Source organism: Pezoporus wallicus, unplaced genomic scaffold, assembly GCF_028554395.1.
Source record: "Pezoporus wallicus isolate ANWC-B61680 ecotype Strahan unplaced genomic scaffold, APGP_CSIRO_Pwel_v1 contig_6274, whole genome shotgun sequence".
In the NCBI taxonomy this organism is placed as follows: Eukaryota; Metazoa; Chordata; class Aves; order Psittaciformes; family Psittacidae; genus Pezoporus; species Pezoporus wallicus.
The window spans coordinates 124,667-148,210 of record NW_026635738.1 but is presented as its reverse complement, the minus strand read 5'-3'; the positions used below and the strand labels follow the sequence as shown (position 1 = coordinate 148,210).

The following is a 23,544-nucleotide window of genomic DNA, read 5'->3' as shown; positions in this document are numbered from 1 at the left end:
TAGAGGAGAGTATCTGGCCACCTGATTTGCACAATGACAGAATTCAAATGGGGCCTGAATTATATGGGTCAGCCAAAAAGAGAAGGGATTCAGGGGGGGAGGGAGGAATTATACAGCAGGAAAACCCAACAAAAGGAGAAAAGCCACTTACATAATATGGTACCTTCTGTATTTGTCAGTGTAAAGAGATCCTTGCTGGTCTATCAGAGGTCTCTAGACAGGCCCATGCTAAAGGTCAGCAGCACAAGTGGAGGAGGAATGTGCCCCATCAGCCCTCAGGGCAAGGGTTGGGTTCATGCTCCCATTCTACCCCATGCACCAGGCTGTGACTGAAGCATCCAGGCACAGTGGTGCTGAGCTCAGAATTAACTGCTACATTACAGCGAGAGGAGGAGTCAAAAAACCTCCAATCCTTGGCATTGCTAGAGGGGTCATTCATCCTCCAGAGCAACTGTACTTGTAGGGTTCAAAAGTTTAACATATCATAGGTGTAACCCCTGAGAAACCTGGGCAGAGACAGAGCCTGGAGCAGGTACCAAGGATTTCCAGAGCAAGCCCATGAGCTGCTTCAGGGTGAATTGCTGCATGTGGGAGATAAAAGGAGGGGAAGTTTTCATTAAGGAGTTCAGAAATAAAGCAGATGCTTGCAGTCGCTGGAACAGAAAGAGGCACCGACTGACCCAGATGTCTGCGCATTTACGGACAGGGAAGGAGAGCGCACAAAGAACTAAACAAGGCTCTAGAGCAGTGGCGTTTTGTTAATGGCCCTTTCAGCCCCACAGCTCTGCTCCTGCCAGAGCAAGAGGAGCAGCATGGTCAGGTTCAGACAGTGCCCAGCACAGGCTGGTGCTGAGCCTCTGCCCAAAAGGCTTTTCCAAACCAAGGCAAGTTTCAGGCAGAACGTGCCAATAGCAACAGAGACGCACAAGGAGGCTATGAGAAGAGCCTGCCAGCAGCTGGCCCCGGCAGAGACAAGGGGAAGGTGCTGGACGGGTCCCTGGGAAGCACTGGCTCTGCAGACACCCACCAAGTGCCAGCCCAGCTCCCACAGGCTGCTCCGGAGAGCTCAGCCTCGTGGTGCCGAGACAGGGGAAGCCTGGGTCAAGGCAAGTCCTGACCCAGAGCACAAGGCCAGGCTGCCACTTATCTAGCACACAATAACAGCAAGCAGAAGGGTCACAGGAGCAGGACAGAGCCGCTTCGCAGAGGTTAAACCAGCGCTGGAACAGTCACCTTCCAGGTGCACCAAGGGACTGCCAGGACAGAGATCAAGAGCCTGCAAGGCTGTCAGGGAGTGAGGCACACACAGGACAGTGACAAGCCACCAGGGAGGCACAACTGCACAGCTCCTGCTGCAGCATCCTCCCCTCCAGAGCCTGGGCTCTGCTTCCTGCTGCATTAAACCCCATGTTCCCTCTGCCAGGACCTGCCAAGGTGGGAGCTGGGACAGGTCACCCAGAGCTCCAGCAATGCTCAGGGGCCCTGGGGCTTGGCTCCTGAACACATCAGGCAGAGCTGCATGGCAATCACACTGCTCACATTCCTCTTCATTCCCACACACAGAGCCCACATGCTTGCATGGTTTAAATCTTAAGCATTCAAGGCATGTTGATGTATTCAAATATTTCTTCCATTAAAATAAGACTCTATCTAATCCATTCTAGGCATCTATAACTTAAACTGACAGCTACTAAAAACTGGGGGAGACTGCCATGGGCATGACAAACACAGATAACAATGTTTAAATGCAAAGTGTAATGCACCAACAGTCAGCCCCAGAAACATATGGGGAGAGTCCTCCAGGGCACTCCAAAGTAGAGGAAGTGGGATCCACCTGCACAGGTCGAGGGCTCAGGGAGCAGGGCACTGTTGGCAGTTTGGTTTCTCCCCTTACGAGGTCACCAGAGGCAAAACAAACCTGACAAGGGAAGCCATCCAAACAGAGTCAGCCTTCTCAGGGAGCAGCTCTTTGAAGGCACACTTGCCCCCAGAGCTGCCCTGCCAGCAGCACCCCCAGCCAGACAAACTGCCCCCGTGCACAACCAGAGCACACACCACATCACATCACCCCACACAGAGCTGCTGCTTAAAGACGCAAGCACCCAGCTTTGACCTGCACTGTTCTCTGCCCCGCCCCCCAGAGCCCTGCATCCCTGCTAAGCACAGCCCTGCATCGGAGCTGCTCTGTGCTGCAGCCCTCAGCGAGTTCATCCCAACACAGCCCAACACCAGCTGCCCCTCCAGAGCTTCCCCTGAGCTCAAGCCTGGCCAAGCTGATGGTTACGAGAGCCATCTGTGTCCTATCTGCATACACATTTGTGGGTAATAAGGCCAGGCGGGACCTAAGGATCACCAGCCTGGCCTAAGCACAGGCCATCAGACTGCCCTGAACAGCCTGAACAGTCTGAACAGCCACAAGTCTTCTTAGACTAAAACCATTTGATCCTCACTGCAGCATTTCTAGTGAGGGAGAGGTTCTGGGTGCATTGCTCCAGTGCTTAATTACACTCAGTTTCCATCGTGTAGCTCCCTTCTAATCTGAACTTGTCTGTCTTCAGCTGCATCTAGTTAGACAGACTTTTGTCTGCCAGACAACAGAGCTGTCTGCTGCCAGAGCTCCCTTCCCTACAGAAGTACTCATGGGCAGAAGTTGCTTCCGCAGCCACCTCCAATAGAGGACAGATCTCTCCTGCAGGCTCTCACCATGCGATGCGATCTCATTCTCTCTAATCATTCATCTTGCAGCTCTTCCTAAGTCTTCTCTTAGAGGTCAGCTCCCACCTCAGCACAGCAGAGCTGGGCCCACCCCTGCAGCCACACCGGCAGGAGATAACCTCTGACTTCCACCTATTCCCTGCGTCCATGAAAGGCTTCAGCCCCCATACCCACATGGGAAGCACCCCTTCCTCCCTCACAGGGTCAATGCTTCCCAGCAAAGCTCTCTCCTCCCTTTATCAACATCCTGTGAGACTTGGCTTCTCATTTACATTCTATTTACATTTACATTCTCATTTTCTTTCACTCATTTACATCTTTCTCCCAACATCCTGGCTCCCAAACAACAGCTTCATAATTATTGTCAGCTCTGAAGCTAGCCCTTTTAAAGCACCACGTGTACATCCACATATGGATGCACATCGGCTGTGTTCCTACATAAGAAACATCACTGAGTCACAACCACCTGCATCAAGGTAGCTCAAGGGTTAAGTTCAGTGACCAGTCCTTCTCCATCTAAGCAAGGGGCAATGCAGAGCTCCTGGATGAAGCTCCTGAGTCAGGGAATTATCACGTATGGGTTTTGGAAGCACCAGGGCCGTTTTAGCTCTGGTAGCACAGGACTTCCAGCACCCATCACTGCAAGCACAACATCCAGCGCAAACCTGGTCTTTTCTCCCTCTTCCTTCAGACGCACATGGAGCTGATCCTCCTGCCCTCTTTTACAGCAAACTCCTGCCACCATCCCCCTGCTGCCCTGCCCACCAGGACATCCATCACCACGCAGCTGGGATCGCTCCCTGACCAATTGGCAGGGGCAGAAGTGCCACATAGGACAGGGACTGACCACCTGCCTGGCCCCCAGTCACTCCCAGAAGTCACAGATCTACAGCCTCTGGCTTTGGGATTCCAGTTCACTCATTCAGCAGGTCCCAGCAACAATAAATAGTTGAAATTGGGTCTCAATTCTGAATCTTCTTGTTTATTACCCAAATAAACCAGTGCACAGCAATTAAATAACTCTGTTAACATATCTTTCCTATTCCTCACTGCACAGAGAGGGATGTCTTGAGATCTTATCACCCCTGCTCACAGGCAGGGATTTATAAGCACAGGCAGTGACTCAGATAAAGATACTCCAACTGGTGCATGAAATCATACCAAAGCTGTCCCCAGTCCCCCACAACAGGCTACTGCAGCCCTTAGGATTAAAAACAACTGCTTCAGAGAGACATTGGCCCCAGCTTTGAGAACCAAAGATCCCTTCTAATCAAATTGCCATGCCAGTGACCACCTTCACCATCACTGCAATTAACCTCCACACAAATAAAACACAAATGATCAAAACATTTCCCTTCTCCAGGGCTCTGTATGACTTACACACATGAAAGGAGCAGTCCTTCACTTTGGTGTCTTCTCATGACTCTAGCAGGACTTCTTACATTCACCTCCTCCCCACATGCACTACCCCATCACCACCCAAGCCCCACCTCACCTGCCCTCCCTTTTATCTCTCCTTAGAGGAGAGCCCCTCACAAACCATTGGTCACTGGTCTCCAGAGGGGTGGGGAGAGCCAATACTGAGGACAACAGCAGCATCACCTGTCCCCAGTGAAGCTGCAGCATGGGCACAAGGCTGGGGGAGCCCAGGACCTGCTATGGGAGAGACCCATGTGCCTCGGATGCTGTGATGGATGGAGGTGCACACTGTGATGGGTGCTGCTCACACCTCACCTGGGCAACGCTTACACACACACACACACACACACACACACACACCCTTTTGTCTCTGCATGTTCTGTAAAGCTCCCCTTTGTGCTGAGGTTGCTCTGAGACCTGCTTATCCAGGTATCCCAAAAGTGTTTTGCTGGCTGATGCTGCTTTGCTTTCCTCTGGGAATGCTGTCCTTAGCCCTAGAGAAAACCACCAAGGAAGAAAGAGAGAGGAATATGATTTCCTTCTTTGGTCCCAGACCAAGGCACCAACACCAACATTCCGCAGAGAAAGCTGAATGTGCCCAGTGAAAGCTATTTGCCTGCAGGTGACACCTACCCAGAGGTCAGCCTCATGGGCAGCTTTCACTTCTGGTGTCTGGAAAATAAACCACACAAAGCACTCGGTGCGTTCCGTGGCACCTAGCAACAGCGCTCAGGCTGCCAGCAGAACCAGCCCCAGCTCCGCAGGACGTGCAGGAGCAGGACGAGCCCTTGGGCTAATTTACAAGGAATGAAAGCACCTTCTACACAATGTCCTGACTCCCCGGCAGCCGTTTGCTCTACACAAAACGAATCCAACATTGTTGTTCTTTCAGCCAGGCTTTTCCTGCCCGAGACACGGTTCTGAAGTCCTCTTAAGCATCCCCTGTGCTACCGAATTAGTTGTGGCTGCCGAAGCATCCCCTCCACTGGGGCTTTGAAGCTCCATGACCGGGAGCACACAGGCACTGCTGGCTCCATGACCAGGAGCACACGGGGGCTGCTGGCTCCTGGGGTGCACTGGGGCAGCCCGTCACCTTCCCTCCGCGGAGAGGAGCCGTCCGGAGGCTGCTGCCAGCCGCACGTTCCTCCTGGTCAGGGTCCCTCAGGAGGGTCCTGCCTGTGGAGGCAGCTCCAGGGAGCTCCAGCCCCAGCCCAACCCTCTGGCCCCTGCTCTCCTCCTCCAGGCAGGGCCCCGCAGGGTCCGACGGGAACTTGAGGCTGCATCTGCAGGAGCTGCCTTGCGAAGAAGCCCTGAGGGCGCTGGAGCCTCTGTTGGGACTCAGCACCAGTGACACCTAAGAGAGGATCAAAAAAGCCCCTCCTCGTGTACCAGCAGCTGGCACCTGCACAGGCTCCACGCTGCAGCACAGGGCCAGCCCTAACCCCTCCGGCATCCCCCTGCTCACAGCTGGCAGGCTCCTGCACATCCCTATGGAGCCAGGCGCTCCCTGCGCACCAGCGCTGATGGACACGAGGCTGTCAGAGGCTGCGGCCCCGGCTCAGCAACCTGACATCATGCGCCTGATGTTGCCAAACACAGAAGAGCTGTTGCTAGAGCAATCAATTTTTAACTCTCTCTCCGCCTGTACCCTGCAGTAACTATAGTAACAGTGCTCCCGGCTCCCCTCCTCAACTGCACCGCAGCTGCAGCAGGCTTGGGGGCCGATTCCTCCTGGGCTCTGCCCGGGGATGCACTGCAGGTCACCCGAAGCATCCCACCATCCCTGCCCAGCAGCACCATCCTGGGCTGCCGGGTGCCAGCTCTGGGCCCTAGCACCAGGACTCTGCTGGCAGGCTGCAGGCAGCTGCACCAGGACAGTTGCAGGCAGCTGCACCCTCTCTGACTACAGAGGAAGCCTTCCCTCCGTGCCAGCATTCCACCCCACTGCCTTGGGAATAGGGAACCCCTGGAAGGGGCTGTGCTGCCCACCCAGGGGCTCTTGCAGGGCTCTACCCAAACAAGGGGCCTGCAGAGCAGATTTCCTCTGGCATACGTGGCTTTTGGCAGTAATATAACCAGCACCAGCAGAGCCCGTGTGTCCCAATGGCAGGCGGGTGCTGTGTGAGTGCCACAGCCACCCAAGCAGTGCTGCCAGTGCAGGTGCTCCCAGGAAGACCGTGTGTGTCACAAGGTAAGAGTGAAGAGTAAACCGCACTGATCTTGTTTGCTGAGCTGAATTAAAGGATCAAGCAATTGATATCCCGATCAGAAGCACATGAGGAAGGAGCAGGGATGTACTCTGCCAGTATCAGACACTCCCGTCACTGCCAGCTGACCCCTGGCTCCCGTCTGACATGCACAGACCTCTCTGCAGAGTGGGTGCAGAGACACAGCTCTCAGAGCAACTCCTGTCCATTACAAGGCTGGTTTGGACGGTGATCCCATTCTCAAAGCACTGCTTGCACACAGCCTGGTCCTTGCACAGCAGGACCATGTCCCCCTGGCAGCGTGAGGGAGATGTGGTCCAGGAATCTCCCGCCCCAGAGCAGGACAGCACAGAATGCTATGGCACACATGTGAAAGTACACACGGTATCCTTAGGCTTCGGAGGGATCTTTTTTCCTTGTTTCTCTCCCTGCCTCAGTTGTGCTCAGTAAAAATTCAAATGAAGTGCTGTCATTAAGTTCACTCATACTGCAATGCAAATGATGTGTGTGCTCCCTCTGTCCCTGCCTGCCTCCCAGATTTAGGAGGTGGAGAACAAGGAGAGAGGTGGGTTGCCTGAATTGCAACCTTAATTGGGCTCCTCCCCAGACAACACACACTGAATTTTTCAAAATCACATAAATCATGTAATATCAATTATTCAATCATTCTGCTAATCTCAAGGCTTCCAGAAGACCTCTAGCTTTGTATAAAAGCTGCACATGAAGTACCAGGTATTGACAGCCTTGCCACCAGAGGATTAACACCCAAGGACGTATCGCTTCGGAACACAAGTGGAGCATGCAGTGCTCCGCTGGGAGGTGTTACCTCCGCTCCTCAAAGTGCTCCTGGAGAGGCTTCATCACACCAAATACTGTCACTGCGATTTACAAACCCTGTACTATTGGATTCATTTATCCCATAACCACCTTGCAGTATGATTCCTAGGGCTTTTCTCCTGACTTCACTGAGGTCCATAGAACCAAGGTACAGAAACTTCAGAGACTAACACAGAGACACCTGACGATTACACACACAGACAATTTCTGGATCCCATGGGACCTGCCTCTCTGCACACACACCTCCTCTCAAGGGTCACACCTTCTACACAGTGGGAGTTGAGAGGGGCAGCCCGTATCACACATTAGGGTAACCCCATGCTCTGCCAGCCTCGTGTCTCCCTTCCCCAGCCCCAAAAGGGGTAGTTGCAGTCTCCATCTGAGCAGAGCAGGGGCCAAACTTTGGTCTTCTCCCATAAACTGGGTTTTCCCTTCATGACCTTTCCTGCGCATCCTGCTCACAACGTGTCTGCCACCATGTCCCCACACAGGGATGCTGCTGCCGGTGTGTTTGGTACCGCTGGCAGCTCCGGCACAGCGGGGCTCAGCCACACTGTTTTCATGGGCAGCTCCAAGAGCACCTGATGCAGCTGCAGAAAGCCAGGAGCTGCCAGCACCATGCAGAGGGTTCAAAGCCTCCCACAGGCAGGGGGGGCAGAAAGAGTCCATTAAAATGCACTGAGCACGTGTAAAGTTTTATTACAAAGCACAAAGGTAGGCTGGCTCCTTCCTCCAGCAGGCACATCTGCATAATCCAGGCTGGGCTCCTGCAGCTGCACTGCGCTGTGCATGCTGCTGCCACCAGTATTGTTTTCATCTATTTTATTGAATAACCACTACCCCAGGTTTAAGCTGCGTAACAAGCCCTGCTGCGCAGTAATGTCTTTGCTTGCTTTCTGCAGACGCATCTAACTGGAAACTCCCAGGTAGTAAGTGACCATCCTGCAGACAGGAATGCCCATCTTCTGCCTCCGCCTTTTCTGCAAAACTGGGAAGCCTCAGACATAGGCAACATGATGGCAGGTGGGGGATTGCAGTTCCATGGCAGATTGCAGTCATACCCCATGCTTCCAAACCATGCCAGCACTGTGGGATCCACAGTCCTACCTCTGCTCCTGCTGTTACTGCCAGGCAGGGAGGATGAGCAGCAGGAGATAGGACTGTGGATCCCACTCTGGCAGGACAGCAGATTGCATAAAGGGGGAAGGAGATGGTGCTGCCTCATTAATCATGATAAAGAACAGGCTTAAAGAGAGCCTGGCTTTCAGCATGGTAATTAATGAGCTCTTTAATTTTAGGCTGTAACATCCAAACTACCCCATTAGGCAAAGAGCAGCTCCAAGTGTCCTTCCATGTGATGTCAGGGAGATGCATGGAGAGCTCTGGAGTGCAAAGCTCCAGGGGCTTCTCCTGCAGCACCAGAGGTTCACTGGGCCATGGTCTCAGCACGTCAGAGATTTAAAGCTCTCCTCACCAGCTCAGCCCTGCTGCTGGCATGGAAGAGGCCAGGGATGCTCCGTGATTCCCGCACTGAGCCTCTGGCCTGCCCTGGCCTTCTGCAAGGGCTCTGGGAGTCTGTGCCCGGGAGAACGCCAGGCTGCAGGGATCAATGTGGTAATGCTGGAGCAAGGAGGCAACCATCGCCTCTGCCTCTGGTCCCACACAGAGCTCGGTGGTGTCTGCATCTCTCTGTGGGCAGGATGCAAGCCCCACGTCCAGCACAGGGACTGAGCATCCACACGTACAACCTGCACGTGGCTGGTGGCACGGCTGAGCCCTCAAGAGGTGGCCGAGATTACAGCAGACTGGAGACTGTCCAGGACCAGCACTGCCACCACGGCTCATTTCCCCAGGAAAACATTCACAGAAGTATTCCAGGTTCCCTGGTTGAAACTCAGCCCAGGCCGCCCATGGATACCCTCTGTACATGAACTGGAGATTTGTCCCACATATATTCCTCAAAGACTGTATGTCTTCTTTTTTTTACAATAATTCCAGCCATAAATGTCACGTGCTGGAGACCTCATTATTGTGAGAAGAGCAAAGTGTGCCATGCAATAAATCCTTTTGTGGGAAATAACCCTGTTGACTAGAGGAATTTATGAATTTATTACTCTGTAGGAGCCTTTCCTCCTATGACTTAAGGAGAGATCTACCATCCTACAGGAGACCTTGCTGGTTCCCTGTTTGGAAACCTGCATAAGGCTTTATGTTGCACTCCCTGCCTGCATGTCCCAAGGGTTTATTCCACGTGAATCACTGGTTATAAACAAGGGGGTTTGGAACCCGCACCCGCCTGCCCTGCCAGTGTCAGCCGTGCCGACCCTGCTCCTGCCATGACCCGTGTGCCCACCAAGGCTGCGTCCCTGTGCTCACAGCCACTGCACTTGGAGCAGCTGAGAGTTGAGAAAAGCCCTGGGCAGTGCTCCAGGGCAGCCATCCATCCGGGCAGCACAGCGTGGATGTCCCACAGAAGCACAGCTCTGCGCTTCCAGGCCCTGCCGTGCAGGACTCATGCATGACACCCCCAGAGACTCGCCTAGAACAAAGTCCAGAAGCAGAGAAGATCTCACTGCTTGCTGCAAGAAAGCGCTGGCAGTGGTGCTGGGGTGCTGGCCATGGGAAGGGTCACACAGCCCCTGCCTTGTCCCACTGCGCGCTGAGGACAGTAGAGCTGCCACCGCGCCTCACCATCCACCACCCTCGAGCAGCCTGAAGAGCTCCTGCTCCCACCCCAGCATTAGCCCCTCTGCCAGCAAGCAGCGAGCAGCGAGCATCCACAGCAGCAGAGGGATGGGGCTGGCAAACAGGGAACATCAGAGGAGTCAACTGGACCAGCAAGAGAAGGTGCACAGCAGGAGCCCACCTGCAGGTACGGTGCCTGCTCGCTGGGTGATGGCCGTGCGGAGACCATGCCCTGTTATCCCATTGTCAGTTTTATTCCAACACAGGTTTGGAATACTCAGAATACAAACCTTTTCTGTAAGATTACAAAACGCTCGAGCACTTCTGCAATTTGGATGGCAGGGGATCAATTACTTGGGCATGGTTTTGCATATAATGGCCTGCAACAGATTGTAAAGTTTCTCAGTTAGCAAAGCAATTATGAATACTGAATGCAAACTAATGGCTACAGAGTGGTGGAACGGGGCCATCTGGACTCGAAGACATGCTCCCGACTACAAGGGGAAGGAGTGCGGGGAGGGGACCCATTCAGCTGAATGCAGTAAGTACTTGGCTAAGTGTGTGAGTTTCACGGACATGCTGTGGGAGAAAAGCTGTGGCGTGAGAAACAGTGCCCAAGAACAAACACAAACACAAACAAATGGAAAACGGAGAAAGGGAGAAGTGCTGGAAATCCTTTTGCCAAGAAAGAAGTTCAGATCTCACTTCCAAGTGATTACTGTTTATTCCAGAAGACCAGATCACTTTGTTTGTTTAATGATTCAAAACAGATTAGTTTCAAAAACCCTTGAAAGCTTCCACAAACAGACTCCCATCCAGCCAAAACCCAGCTGGCGAAGCTCCTGGGTGTGAGGACAGATTTATTTATCACTTCTCGGCAATGAATATTCGGGGTTTATTTTGTTGAAAAGGGAAACAAGTCAGGGTTTGGACCATCCAAAGTGGCAATCAGTGCCCTCAAGCAACAGAACCAAGAGTGATTGCCATGAAGGGCTCCATAAACCGCCTCCTTTACAGCACGTTCCCAGCACAGGGACCGGGTGCGCCGCTCTCCGGCTGTCTCCAGCTCATAGGCGATTGCTCCCGGGCTCCCCAGCACACCCAGGCTCAGGTCCTGCTCCCCAGGCTGCCTGCACCCCTCCATTGCACACAGATCCACCTCACCACCATCACCCTGTGTCCTGCACGGGGCCCCTTGGAGCTATGGGCTCTATTCCTGCTGCTGCCATCCATCCATAAAAAATGCATGTGGGGTGAAAGGTTTTACACAGCAAACAGAACCAAGTTTAAGGGCTACAAATGTCAGATCTCACAACGCACTGTCCATAAAACTGCTGAGAAGAAAGTCACAGCACCAGCAGCATGGACCAGGGGATGGGACCACAGATTTCCTGGAAGTAAATGAAAATGACATCAGGAGTAATTTTTCTCCTACTTTTAAACATCAGCCTAGCAGGAACATCAAAGTAATCCATGAGTCTGGTCATTCCTCTAGCACACTGGTATAAATCAAAAACAAAACCACGGTGGAGTCAGGTGGAAAATCATCTTCCAGAGACATCCAACTGAGCTCAGCAAAGGAGAAAAGGCTGACACAACATCTTTAAACATTTTTAATTACCCTGTCAAACTGACAATTATGGAGCTAATTATTAGGAAGACAATACCAGATACACTGAATAGCACATCAACAGTGGTTTTATGTAATTATACAATTTAATGAATTGAAGGCTACAGTAATGGACTATATCTGGTTAATTAGAGCCTCCCTTTCTGCTAATAATGCCATTTATTTTCGACTCACTGTATTTGTTTTTCCTGTAAAACCAAGCATGTTTCCACAGATGATGAAGGATTTCTCACAGCAGCTCCCGTGCCCCTTCTGTTATTTACGGTAGGCAGGCTTTTTCATGGGGTGGACGATGAGCTCCAGCTGGATGCTCTTTCATGTCCAGCTTTGCTGCATTCCCCAAGGGTTGATTAGAGACTGGGGCTGGGTGGGCAGAGGGAACCCCTCAACCCCCTCCAGACCCCTTCCCAGGCCAGGAGGTGCCCAGCAGCACATGGGTGGGCTGAAGGTGCTGCAGCAGCAGCCACCACGCTCCTGGCGCCAGAGAGCAAGAGCAGGGGCACAGGGACGGGGCTGCACAGGGGCTCCTGCCCCGGCACAACCCACGGGAAGACAAAGAGAGAACTGAAACGATTTCCCTTGCCGATAACATTTTGGAGGGTCTGAAGCATCGTAATTCCTCATTGTTGAATGAAAATTGTCTGATAAATTATTGATTGTATTCAAAATGTACCCACGGAAACCATTTTAATTCTTCTTTTCTCTTTTTGGCAATAATTAAGCTGTTTGAAGTTTCTAATCACTTGAAGCTATTTCCCATTACTGTTACCTGGAGGGGTTGAACAGTCTCCCATCCACAGGAGACACCATGTGCACCTATGGGATGAAGTTAGAGCCTCTTTTTGCACTAAGTGTTGGTGGAACTTGCAGACTGTGCAAGCCCCGAGCCCCACGAGCTGCGTGGTGTGGAGCAGCCCCCAGTGAGGGGGTCCTCCCAGACACGGGGCAGGCAGATCCCTTCTGCAGAGCTGCAGGACCTGGCAGATGAGAGCACCAAATCTGTCCTCTCACATCTGCACTTCACTGGCATCAATGGCACAGCTATTTGGTAGGTGACTTCCTTGCAGTGTGTTAGTAGCCTTGCCTACCGTGCACACGCAAACACACTGTAGGACTCCCCATCTAAATGAAAGCTGTTCTTAGGAAGGAGTAAATTCATTAATGCACTTGTAAATTAATACAATCCTGGCAATTGTGAAAACATCCTGAGCTTTTGTTGGCCTGGAGATTTATTCAGTTCTGCTGGCTTCCAGCTGAGGCAGAAAAGATCATAAACCTGCCAACAGAAATGCCTCTGCAAAATGTTCCAGGCTCAGCTTTAACATTCCTCCTCCTGCTAGCACATCAGCCAAGGTGCCTCAAAAAGGCCAAGAGCTGAACTTGCAAAGCCCGTCCCTTTTGTCCTTGCCAGCAGCCACTCAGTGGCATTAACACTGACAAGAGGTGACCATTCTGCAGTTTGGATTTGGTTCAGGGGGGATCTTTCAAAGCTTCATTCTTTCTAGGAATATAATAAGCCTTGAGCTGTGTTTCTTGCCCATCAAAATCAGCACAGTCCATGAGGGAGCGCTGGGAGAGCTGTGGCAGGCATGTGGGCTGCACGCCAGCTCCTGTTCACAGCCAGCCCAGGTTCACCGCCCGCTCAGGCAGCAGGAGCTTCCATCAGGCACTTCCAGGATGCACCCACCTTGTCCTTGAGCTGCCATTTGGCTCCTAGTTTCCCTTCAGGCTGCACTGTCAGATGACCAGACAGCTGTGTGAGCCGGGACTGCTGGCAGAGTCCCACTTCCCTACCATCAGCCCTGCATCAGGAGTGAGGGAACAATGGAGAATGGGCCAAAGAAAGCTTCTCTGAGCTGCCCTTCCCAGCTGTATACAGGAACCTGTCATAAGTTTAGGTAGAATCAAAGCGTTTTGTCTCTGAAGACACACCAGCATGAAAGTCAGACCGCAAGGAGGGTGATGGTACCGGTCACGCACACCATGCATTGCGCCACTGCGCCCCAGCGATGGGGTCCAGCAGCACTCACAGCTTCCAGCTTCCCTGAGGAGAGCCTCTGCTGCTATGCTGGGATAAGCACTGGCAGGAAGAGCAGGAGCAGCCTCTGTGGGAGCACAGCCACAGCAGGACCCGCTGCCTGCAGGGACAGCCACGTTCCTGCTCCACGCTGCTGAATAGGTCAGGCACCACACGCTGGTCCCTGCTCCCCCAGCACTGCTTTGAGACCTGCAGCGACTCAAAGGCACTAACCCCAGCTCTCCAGGGGGGCTCTGGGCACTGCACCCACCTCTGCGCCTTCCCAGGGGTCAGCAGCTGAACGTCCCCCGGCTGTCAAGGCAGAGATTTCACCATGGTCCCCTGGGTTTATAAAGGCCCCAGAGCCCCCAGGCCCAGGCACAGGAGATCCATGCTCCTTAGGAGTAGCACCATTACATGTGGACTGCAGCTGAGATGACAGAGCTGATGGTGGGATCCTGCTGGGCAACCCACATCCCAATGGACAAGCAGAATGCTGCTGCACTCCCCCATGCTGAGCTGGCTCTGCAGACTCCCCACTTTGATGAAGCACCACACACCTCTGCCCTGCAAAGCCAGACACGTCCAGCAGCACAAATTCAAATTGCCCAGCTCTAGCAGCAAGAAAAATCAATCAATAACTGGCAGCACAGCACACGACCTCTAGCACGGATGCTTTGCCTTCATAGGTGCAGGAAAAAGGCTGCATCCAGGGATGGGAAAAGGCTGAGCAGTGAGAGGACACCAGGGCTGCAGTCAGACTTTGCCAAATATTGAATAGACAAATGATCCAGAACCAGCACTTCTTCTGAGGAGCAGCAGCATTTCATTTTCATTGGGGAATGCTCAGCTAGCTGATTTTATGACAGTATGTCTTTTTTATATATATATATAAAATTTGTGAGTGAATTTAGTGCTTATGAAACCAAAGGAGTAATAGCACTGGCAAGAGCCAGGGTAAGGTGGAAATACAGGCCAGTATCTAGTGGTGTTGAGGCAGCACAGCACTATGTGTGATACTGCTTGTGCTGCACTCAGGGAAGCAGCCGCCCACCTCTTCCAGCTCTCCAGATCAGGTACCAGTCATTCCCTGGGACTCCAGTGCTCACTTCCTCAGCAGGAAAATCTCCACCAGTCTCAGCACAATAGTCATGAAAGCAGAAGCTGCTTGTGCCAGTCCTTAAGTGGCACAAGTGGTACCAGCGAAGCTCCATGCAGCTCTGCCTGCCAGAGATTCACACCGGTCATCTCCAGAGTGGTGACCCAAAATGTCCCAAAGGAGTAACTGGTTTGATTTCCCTCCAAGCTGGGCATCAGAAGAGCTGAGCTGCTCCTCCTGCACCACAGAGCACTTCCCTGCAGTGGTCTCTGTCCTCCCACTGCTCCTCATTGCCAGGGGGGTCCAGCACTGGAGAGCCCTGGCAAACTCCTCAGGCAGCCACCTTTCCCACAGCATCGCTCCCAGCTTCCAGCTCTGCCCTCAGCCTCCACCCTGTACACATCACTGCCAACCTGCCTGCAAAACTGCCCAGCCTTCTGCAATGTCTGCCTGTGCAGCCAGCAATGACCACGTAGTTGCCACGTGTACTTTCCTCTGCTGCATGAACATGTGCTGCCTCGGCGCCGGGGCCCCATCCCTCTTGCTTTACTCAGCTTCTCTCCTGCATTCTTCCCCTGCCTTATCAGCTGCGCTGACGCTGTCTTCATCTCTCTTCATCTCCCTTTCATGCAGTGACACAGGCAGATTTTTTTTCCAATCATTTACACTTTTTTCCTACTTACAGTCTAAGATCTGCTGGCTGATAGCAAAAGGATCATCAGGTGGGACATCCCCATCGCATTGCTCATTGCATCTATAGGGCTTTTGAATATCTAGGGTGCACTCAGAGGACCACCCACTCCTCTTCCTCCTCTTCCTGCTGCAGATCCTCCTGGGCAGCTGCTTGCCCTGCTCTGGCAGAGCTTTGGCAGGAGGTCAGAGTTGACAAGCAGAGCTGTCCCCTCTGGTCAGGAGCCTGTGGAATGCCAGATTTTGCATCCAAGCTCAGTTTCCATCTAGTGATCAACCATCCGTTCACTAACGATCCAGGCTGAGCGGTCTGCACAGGGCCCAGGGGGACGGCAAGGGGCCAGCAGAGCTGTGAGGGCAGGAGAGGCAGTAATGGCAGGCCACACCAGTGTGCAGCAAACATCCGCTGTTCTGACCCATCATCCCATCATCCCTGCAGCACAGCCCCCAATGCCAGGAAGAGTCTCATGTGCCGCATCCAGCACCAGCACCCACCCCACATGGGCCCTGGGTGCCCCATCCCGCTCCCACCTCCTGACCACGGCATCAGCTCCATCCACCCCATCACAGAGGCCAAACCCAGCACTGCTCTGATGACCGGTGCAGGGCTGCAGGGCAACAGGAGGCTTCTGCTTTCCTGCCTTCAAATGTTTTTGCAGAGCTCCATCTAGGGGGGATGCTGCTGGACAAGGCTGCAGAGCAAGACAGGTACCAGTAAACAAGTAAACTGCTCCTTCCCCTGGCCTGAGGCCTCTTGTCACACACGTACGGTGCTAATTAAAAAGGGAGGGAACAGCCCATAAATTTTACAGTTTACTCTAGCTGCAGTTCAGCTGGTTTTACAAGAGCTGATGTAGGTAAGTGCAGCTCTGCAGACCACTGGTGCATCACTGAGAGCCCGAGACTTAATTAAATGTTATTCTAGGAATAAAATTTCACCCTCATTGGATGAGACTGAATATTAAAGCACCAATTTCCTGAAGGAGACTGCCTGTAAGCAGCGTCTCCTGCCATGGGAAAGCAAAAATAACCCCAGGGACTGGCACCGACATCCTTCAGACAATGGCACAAAGCAGCACGGTGGCCGTGGGAGCGCACACTCTGCAAGGGACAGAGCAGGTCCCACGGGCACACACACACAGGACACACACGGAACTGCTTTCCAGGCCATTGTACATTTTGGGCACTTCTGAGACTCCCCGTGGGCACGGGAAATCTCTGCCTGCTCAGTGCAGACAAGGGGGGACCGGTCCCTCCCCTGCAGCCCCGGCAGCCCCAGCCTGGCTGTGTCCACAGGCGGGTGCCTGTACCCAGACATGAAGCACGTGCATCCTCGCCCTGATCTGTCTGCTCTCTGCACCCACACGGGCATCCCAAGCTCTCCCACAGCCTTCCCCACGACAGCTGATGTTTGCTGTTCCATTCTGCTGGCACTAAGCACAGTGCCCACAGCTCCCCCCCTTCCCCCCCCCCCGCCCCACTGCACTCCCCCCTTTGGCTGGGGTGCCACATCACCCCGAGAGCTGACACGTAGAAGCAGCACGGGCTGCTGGAAGCACACCAGGCACCTCCCGGGGCCCGCTGTACCCTGAGCTACCAGACACTGCGCTGGGGAGGGATCCCAGGATCAGAGCTGCAGCAACAAACAGCAGTTCAGGGGGCTGGAGATCCCCCTGGGGAGGGATACAACAGATCTACCCACATCCTCCGCGCGGTTTTATTTCGAAGCAGATCGTGGTGTTGCAATTTATGGCATCAGCCCCAGGATGAATGAACAGCGTTAAACTTCACAAATCCTCTAATATTGCTGTGCCTGCAGTTGGAGGCCTTCACATATGCAGATATTAACTTCTCCGTTGCTCAGAAGTCTCTTTCTAATTTAATACGTGCCCAATATTGCAAAACTCATAACACGGGTTTCTCCAGAGGACCCAGCTGATCTCCCAGCAAAGGGCAGCCTGTCACTGCAGCAGTTCTGGGCTAGTCCACACTCCCACACCAGGATGCAGGGTGATGCCGGGAGCCCCACGCACCCTCGCCTGGCCCACCCCCAGGGAGCACAGGGCAGAGGCTCTACCTGCAGGTCCTTCCCCCCTCCCATGGTCCCACCACCTCCCACCCCAGCCTTGGCAGATCTCTCATCTTAATGGTATTAGGGGGGGCTGGCAGCTGGGTCTGCCTTTTGCTGGCACTGTCACATCAAGCAGTTGCTAACTGACCAGTGTGTCCCCCTTTGCTGAGCTATTAGCAATGGCACCATGGCATCTTGCTGACATGAATTATCTGTGAGCTTGCAGGATCTGCGGCAGGGTGAGGGCAGCGGCAGATGTGGCCACCATGCCCCGGGTACCATCGCTGGGCCCTGAGCAACAGCAGCCCCTTCTCCCCCAGCAGCACTCCGGGTTTGGCTGGGCTGTCACCGTACAGGGACACCCTGCTTCTTGGGCCACGTTCACCAGTGGCAGCAGGATGGAGCCACCAGCACACTGAGGAGCGGGACTGGGTGGGCTTTGCCCTGGGTTTGAGGCATTGTCTTGCAGGCAGCGCAAACAGGAAGGGCAGCAGGAGAGCAGCCGGTGCAAAGCCCACGAGGGATCCTCCTCCAGCAAACCACCACCACAGAGAGAAAAGGATCAGACTTTGCAGTCTTCCCTTTCCTGGCAGCTCTGAGAGCTTCCCATTATCCCAGTCGCCCTCGGTTCGAGGGGCTGTCCCCACAACAGCTTCCTCTGAGATTAGCAGAGCTCAACTGTTAGCAAATAAAGGAGCCGCAGCAAAGCAAACAGGCTCCAGGCACTCCACACTGCTGAGAGGGCTGGGATGGGTTTAACACACACTTATCTGCATTTCACACATGCATTTGCATTTAGCAAACACTCATCTGAAAGACTCTGAACCCTTGTTGGCTCTTTGTAGCAGCTCCCGCACAAATCCCCCTGCCTGGTCCCTGCGGCTCAGCACTCACACTGCTGCCTCCCGGCACGCCGGGCTCCCTAGAAGAGGATTCCTCCTGCCCGGCCCCGGTCAGTGCTTCCCGGCGCAGAAGCTGCAGTTGGAGGGGGGCAGACCAAGCCCCCTCCTCGGGAGGAGCACCCACCAGCTCCATCCAGAGGGGGACTGGCTGGAGAGCGGAGTGGATCCGCAGGGATGAGGGACAGGGGCTCTCTGAGGACGTTTCCCCTGGCCAGTAAGAACCTCTCTCCTTCCCTCAGTGCCTGACTTGAAACTATCTCCTCATACCCCTTTTGAATGCCATACATGATACAAAGGCTGAGATGGAGTAAGGATTAATTGATTTTCATGGGTGAATCCAAAGGCTGCCCCCAGATTGTCTGTCTGCAATGGTCATTGTGGACGTTGTGCAAGACCCAGCCAGAGGACTCCAGAGATGAGCTTAATGAAGACTCTTTCTGTCCCTCAGAGGCTGTTTGGTGACACCAGCTCAGAATCTGCTGTCATTTATGGCAAAGTCAATTTTTTAAGTAATAGGAGGGAGCTGTTGAAGACACACATGCTCAGGTGAGCAAGGAGCACAGCACCGGCCCTGGCTCACCAGTATGTCCCCACTGAACACACCGAATCTGCTCCCCAGGACCATCAGCACCAGCCCCTGTACCTCCTGCAGGCTCAGCCGTGCAGCACCACCCAGCCCAGCCTGTTCCTGCTGGCTCTGCCAGGCCCTCGCTTCTCCCGTCTCATCCCAGCTCTCTGTGCCAAGCCACATGGCAGGAACTTTGAGAAGTCACATCCAGGAGGAAATGCGAGCAGCCTCAAACCCACACTTCGCTCCTGCCACTGCCAAGCTGGCACATGGAAAGGATATGGCTGTCATCCAGCCCTCTGCTCTTTGCTTGCATCTGCTCCATCCCAGGACGTCTGCAGACTCCTGAGCCTGCCGAGGACAGACAGGGCTGTCTGCAGCACCCACAACTTTTCTCCTACTTCCCTACCAGGTTTGTATACCTGGTTTTCCAGCTGCATCCTGTAAGAACCAGCAAGACAAGGATATTGCTAAAGGAGAAGGAGAGGTGGAGAAAAATCACCTTCTGACTCCAACAGAAGGTCCCAGGAAGGTCAGCTGGGCTGTGAGCAGCATCCTGAGCAGGAGCTTGGGGCAGGACACAACGACGTGGGGCACAGAGCTGGGCAATGGCCCTGGTGCTGCAGGGAGGAGGTGGGGACAGTGTGCAGGAGCCTTGGGAAGTGAATGGTCCTGGCTGTGGGGCGACGTGAGCTTCCCCTCTCCCGCTGTCCCTGTGTATTTAACCCTGTCCTTGGGAGCCATAAAATTCCTGCTCTGTTGCAATAACCAGTGAGTTCAGACCTGAGGAAATGGTTTGTGGTCGACTCCTGTCCCCTCAGGGCAAGCTGATACCCCACAGCCAAGGGCCAGTACCATGAAACACAACATCCTCCCTGGTATTCCCTCAGTTACCCATCTGGACAAGGCGTGCAGCAGTTAAACAAGCTGGGTGCATTGTCTGCTGCATGGTGGTAGCTTTGAGGGAATTCAGACCTTTAGCCATGTGACCTTCTGCAGTGTAACTGTGACAGTCGTGCCATTTTTATTCCCTGGTAGCTGAAATATTTCAAAAACTAAATGACCCAAGGTCATTAAGCTTTGTAAAGAGATCGCTGCAGGTATTTCCAGACATCTATCAAAAACTAAGTCACCATGACTGCCTGTGACTAGAGCAGAGCACAGACCCACAAACAATAAATTGTCCTGGTTTATATCCCTTCGGAATTTTTGCTGAGGTTTCCTAATTCTTCAGATCCAATTTGATGACCATATTAATTAAAATTAGAGCTGAGTAAGAGGCACCTTTATGCTCTTATCACCCTATCTGATATGAAGAATGAATCTAGCTGATGAAAAATAGCACAAAGATAGATAGCTATATAATGGAGGTTCTTTAAACCTGGTTCTGACTTAAGGCACGTTACTACTTCTGCTTGCCTGTGGTATTTGAAAGAGACGTGCAGAAAGTTTCCACGGTTTTGCTTTCTCTGTCCCCAGCTGCACAAGCTGTGGCTATACACACACACGGGTCTGGGATACTTCACCTCATTTCTGGTACTTAGTGTCTATCACAGTGTTTGTTGTAAGAATAAAAGCAATGCAAATGATGAGATGATTTTAAGGAAAGGAGCTGCAGAAAGGAGCCAGCATCCACCCCACTGTACCTGCCCCAGTGCCCCATTGATGGGCCCGTCCTGCCTAGCCTCTGGCAGAACCGGCACCAGCAGAAGAGCCAAGCTGTTTAAAAGGTGCAGGTCGCACCAGTGCAACATCATGCATTACTTCATGAGGGGCCACTGCAGAGCATCCCTGCTGCCCCTTTGCATAGCAGCAGCACCCCTGATGTGCTCTGAGCGATGGGCACAATGCAGGAAATAAAATTCTCCTTGAGCAGTGTCCCTACGGGGGCTTCCCAACCAGCAGCATGTGTGGGGTGCAGGATGAGTCCAATGTTCAGTGCAGGGGTGAGCATCCATCCCAGGAGGACCCTGTTTGCAGAGGTGACACAGCAGCACCAGCTGCTCTGCTGCTCATTTGACAAGTGTGACACAAACCTAGATCACAAGATTAGATCGGTTTTTCTTGCCATTCTCGTTGTTTCATTTCAGTGGGGTGAGAAAAAAAAAGCCAAGGCACAGCTAACCTGATCAGGGTGTGCACGGTGAGCCCGCAGAGTGCTGTGAAATCACATCACGGATCTGAGCGCCGTCAGTATCAGCTGCTGAGCTGTAATAGCTCCTGTGATGCTCCTAACAAGATTTTAATTTTATGTTTATTATTTGGGGACTGGCAAAGCACAGGCAATGCTTGTGTGGTGCTGTGGGATCCTTTCCCTCTGTTCTCTGGAAGGCTGGGAGGACTCAAGCACAAAGCAAGCTCACCTTCAGTATTTTCAATTCTTGCTTGTGTTCTCCAGGCTTGGCAGGAGAGACTGAACTTAATTAAAATCAATGGAGAAAAAGAAGGGGATAAATCAAGATATGAATATTCTCAGTGTCTGTACGCAAGCAGCACACAGCTCCTGCCAGCATCCAATCTGAGACACAAGGAGCCTCCTGCCCACCCTGGGAACCCACGACCGGCTCCCTACCAGGGCCGGGTCCTCCCACCACATTTAGCTGCTGCCATAGTCATCATGCAAGAGCTATGGAGCTTCCTCTCTCCATGCAGCCAGGGGTTCAGCCTTCATTAAAAAATCATTATTCCATTGTTTAGCACCACATGCCAATCCCTTTCAGATGAATTAATTTCTTAATCACACTTTTAATGGGGAGACTGTTAGAGCCCATGCAGGAGTGGTTAATATTAGTGCTATTTAACTGTCGAAAGCTTTTCATATCGTAAACCAGGCTCACGGTCGAACAGTAAAACTCACAGTTTAATTGGTGGGTAACAGGCCTCCAGGCACTCATAGCTCCTGATGGCTGACAGCAGCCACGCCATGGGCACACCGGGACAGCCGCCTGCTCCATGCAGCCCAAGAGCAGCGGTGCCACGTCCCAGCAGTGCCACGTCCCAGCAATGCCACGTCCCAGCAGTGCCACGTCCCAGCAATGCCACGTCCCAGCAATGCCACGTCCCAGCAGTGCCACGTCCCAGCAATGCCACGTCCCAGCAGTGCCACGTCCCAGCAATGCCACGTCCCAGCAATGCCACGTCCCAGCAATGCCACGTCCCAGCAGTGCCACGTCCCAGCAGTGCCACGGTCCAGCAGTGCCACGGCCCAGCAGTGCCACGGCCCAGCAGTGCCACGGCCCGTCAATGCCACATTCTGTCAATGCCACATTCTGTCAATGCTACGTCCCGGCCCTGCCGCCCGCTGCAGCAGGGTGATCCTGTGCTGACGGCAGGTGCATTCACTGCCCTCGGGCTGGATCGCTGCCTGTACCGGGTGCAGGGCACGGGCGAGCACTCAGCGTGTGTGGGGCTGCTCATGAGTCCATTTTTCTTCCAGTCAGTCTTTCACAGATTTATGCTGGAGAAATGGGAGCATTAAATATCCCCTGCTGTAATTCAGCATGCAGCAAGAGATACAGATTTAAATATTTAGTAGCACATAACTGGCTAAAAGCCTCAGCAACATTTTTAAAAATCACTTCTTAATAAAACTGGTCTGAAACATTCCCCACAGTTAGAATTTATGGTTGGTAATTGGTGTTCTTGTGATAAATAGGAGAGAATATATATTTATGAACAACAAATATTAATGAAGAAATAATACAGAGCCCAACTTCAGGCAGTACAGCTTACTATTACTCTGCAGTATTCCCTGAGGAATGCTGACATTAAGCAAACACAAAGGCCAGATCAACAGTGTTGTTTGACTGAAGAATCCAGGAGAAAGTGAGCACACCCTGGACAGGGAGGCCACATCCCAGCCCTGCTCCAGGCACGCTGGATGCAGCAAGAGGTTCTACATGCAGCCAAACAGCCACATGAGAATCCCTCGTGAACTCTGCTCCCTGGCTGTGTATCAGACCCATCACATACCCGAGCGGCAGCCTGCAAACACTCCAGCACTACTGATTCTTATCATGGGTGAGCCATTATTTTGCATGTGTTCCCCCATGATTAAAAACCTGGAGGCAAAGCCCGTGGTAACTGCTCCTCCTCTTCCGTGGGAGGGCAGGAAGAGATTTATCTCCAGGTGATGATCTTGAGTCCTGCTTAGGCACCACGCAGGTGTTGATTTCTGCTCAGCAGAAGTGGGGTTTAATGCAGAGGGGAGCCTGGTGGGGCTCAGCAGAGCCATCAGCTCCCCAGGGTGCAGGGGTGCTGGAGCCCATGGCAGGGCCGGCACAAACGAGCCCCGGCACAACCGCAGGGCACCGGCTGCTGGGTGAGTGCAGCAGGAGCAGCCGGAGCCGCAGCCCTCCCGCGCCGCTGGCACTGCCAAAGGGAACGGTTCTAGCGGTAAATTAAAGAGAAGGCTCTGCTCTGCAATAGAAGCTCTGTGATCTTGGAACACAATCTGCATACACAGACAATTTGGCTATAAACAATTTCAACATTAACTGGTATTTACATATAGAACAACTCACTCAAAATACAGTTAAAGGCCTTGATGGATTGGAGAATGTCAAAACATTTAAAAGGCTTCAACACACACGTTTGATTTACATCTCCTCGGTCAGACAGAAAACTGGAGTTTGTTTACATCTCTCTACCAGAACACAGAGCACATGGAGGTTCCGGCTCCCTGCACCAGCATGTGCAGGGGTC

At 53.0% G+C, this 23,544-nt stretch overlaps 1 long non-coding RNA gene across 1 annotated transcript in view; it reads right to left on the bottom strand.

Moving 5' to 3' along the window:
• Positions 1-15,092: 15,092 nt before the first annotated feature.
• Positions 15,093-23,544, bottom strand: part of LOC130593127 (uncharacterized) — a 40,148-nt gene continuing 31,696 nt past the window's right edge. Inside the window, exons 2-3 of the long non-coding RNA XR_008970750.1 lie at positions 15,831-16,072; positions 15,093-15,648 (exon numbers count right to left, since the gene is read on the bottom strand). This is a non-coding gene — a long non-coding RNA (uncharacterized LOC130593127). The remainder of the gene's footprint in view (positions 15,649-15,830; positions 16,073-23,544) is intronic.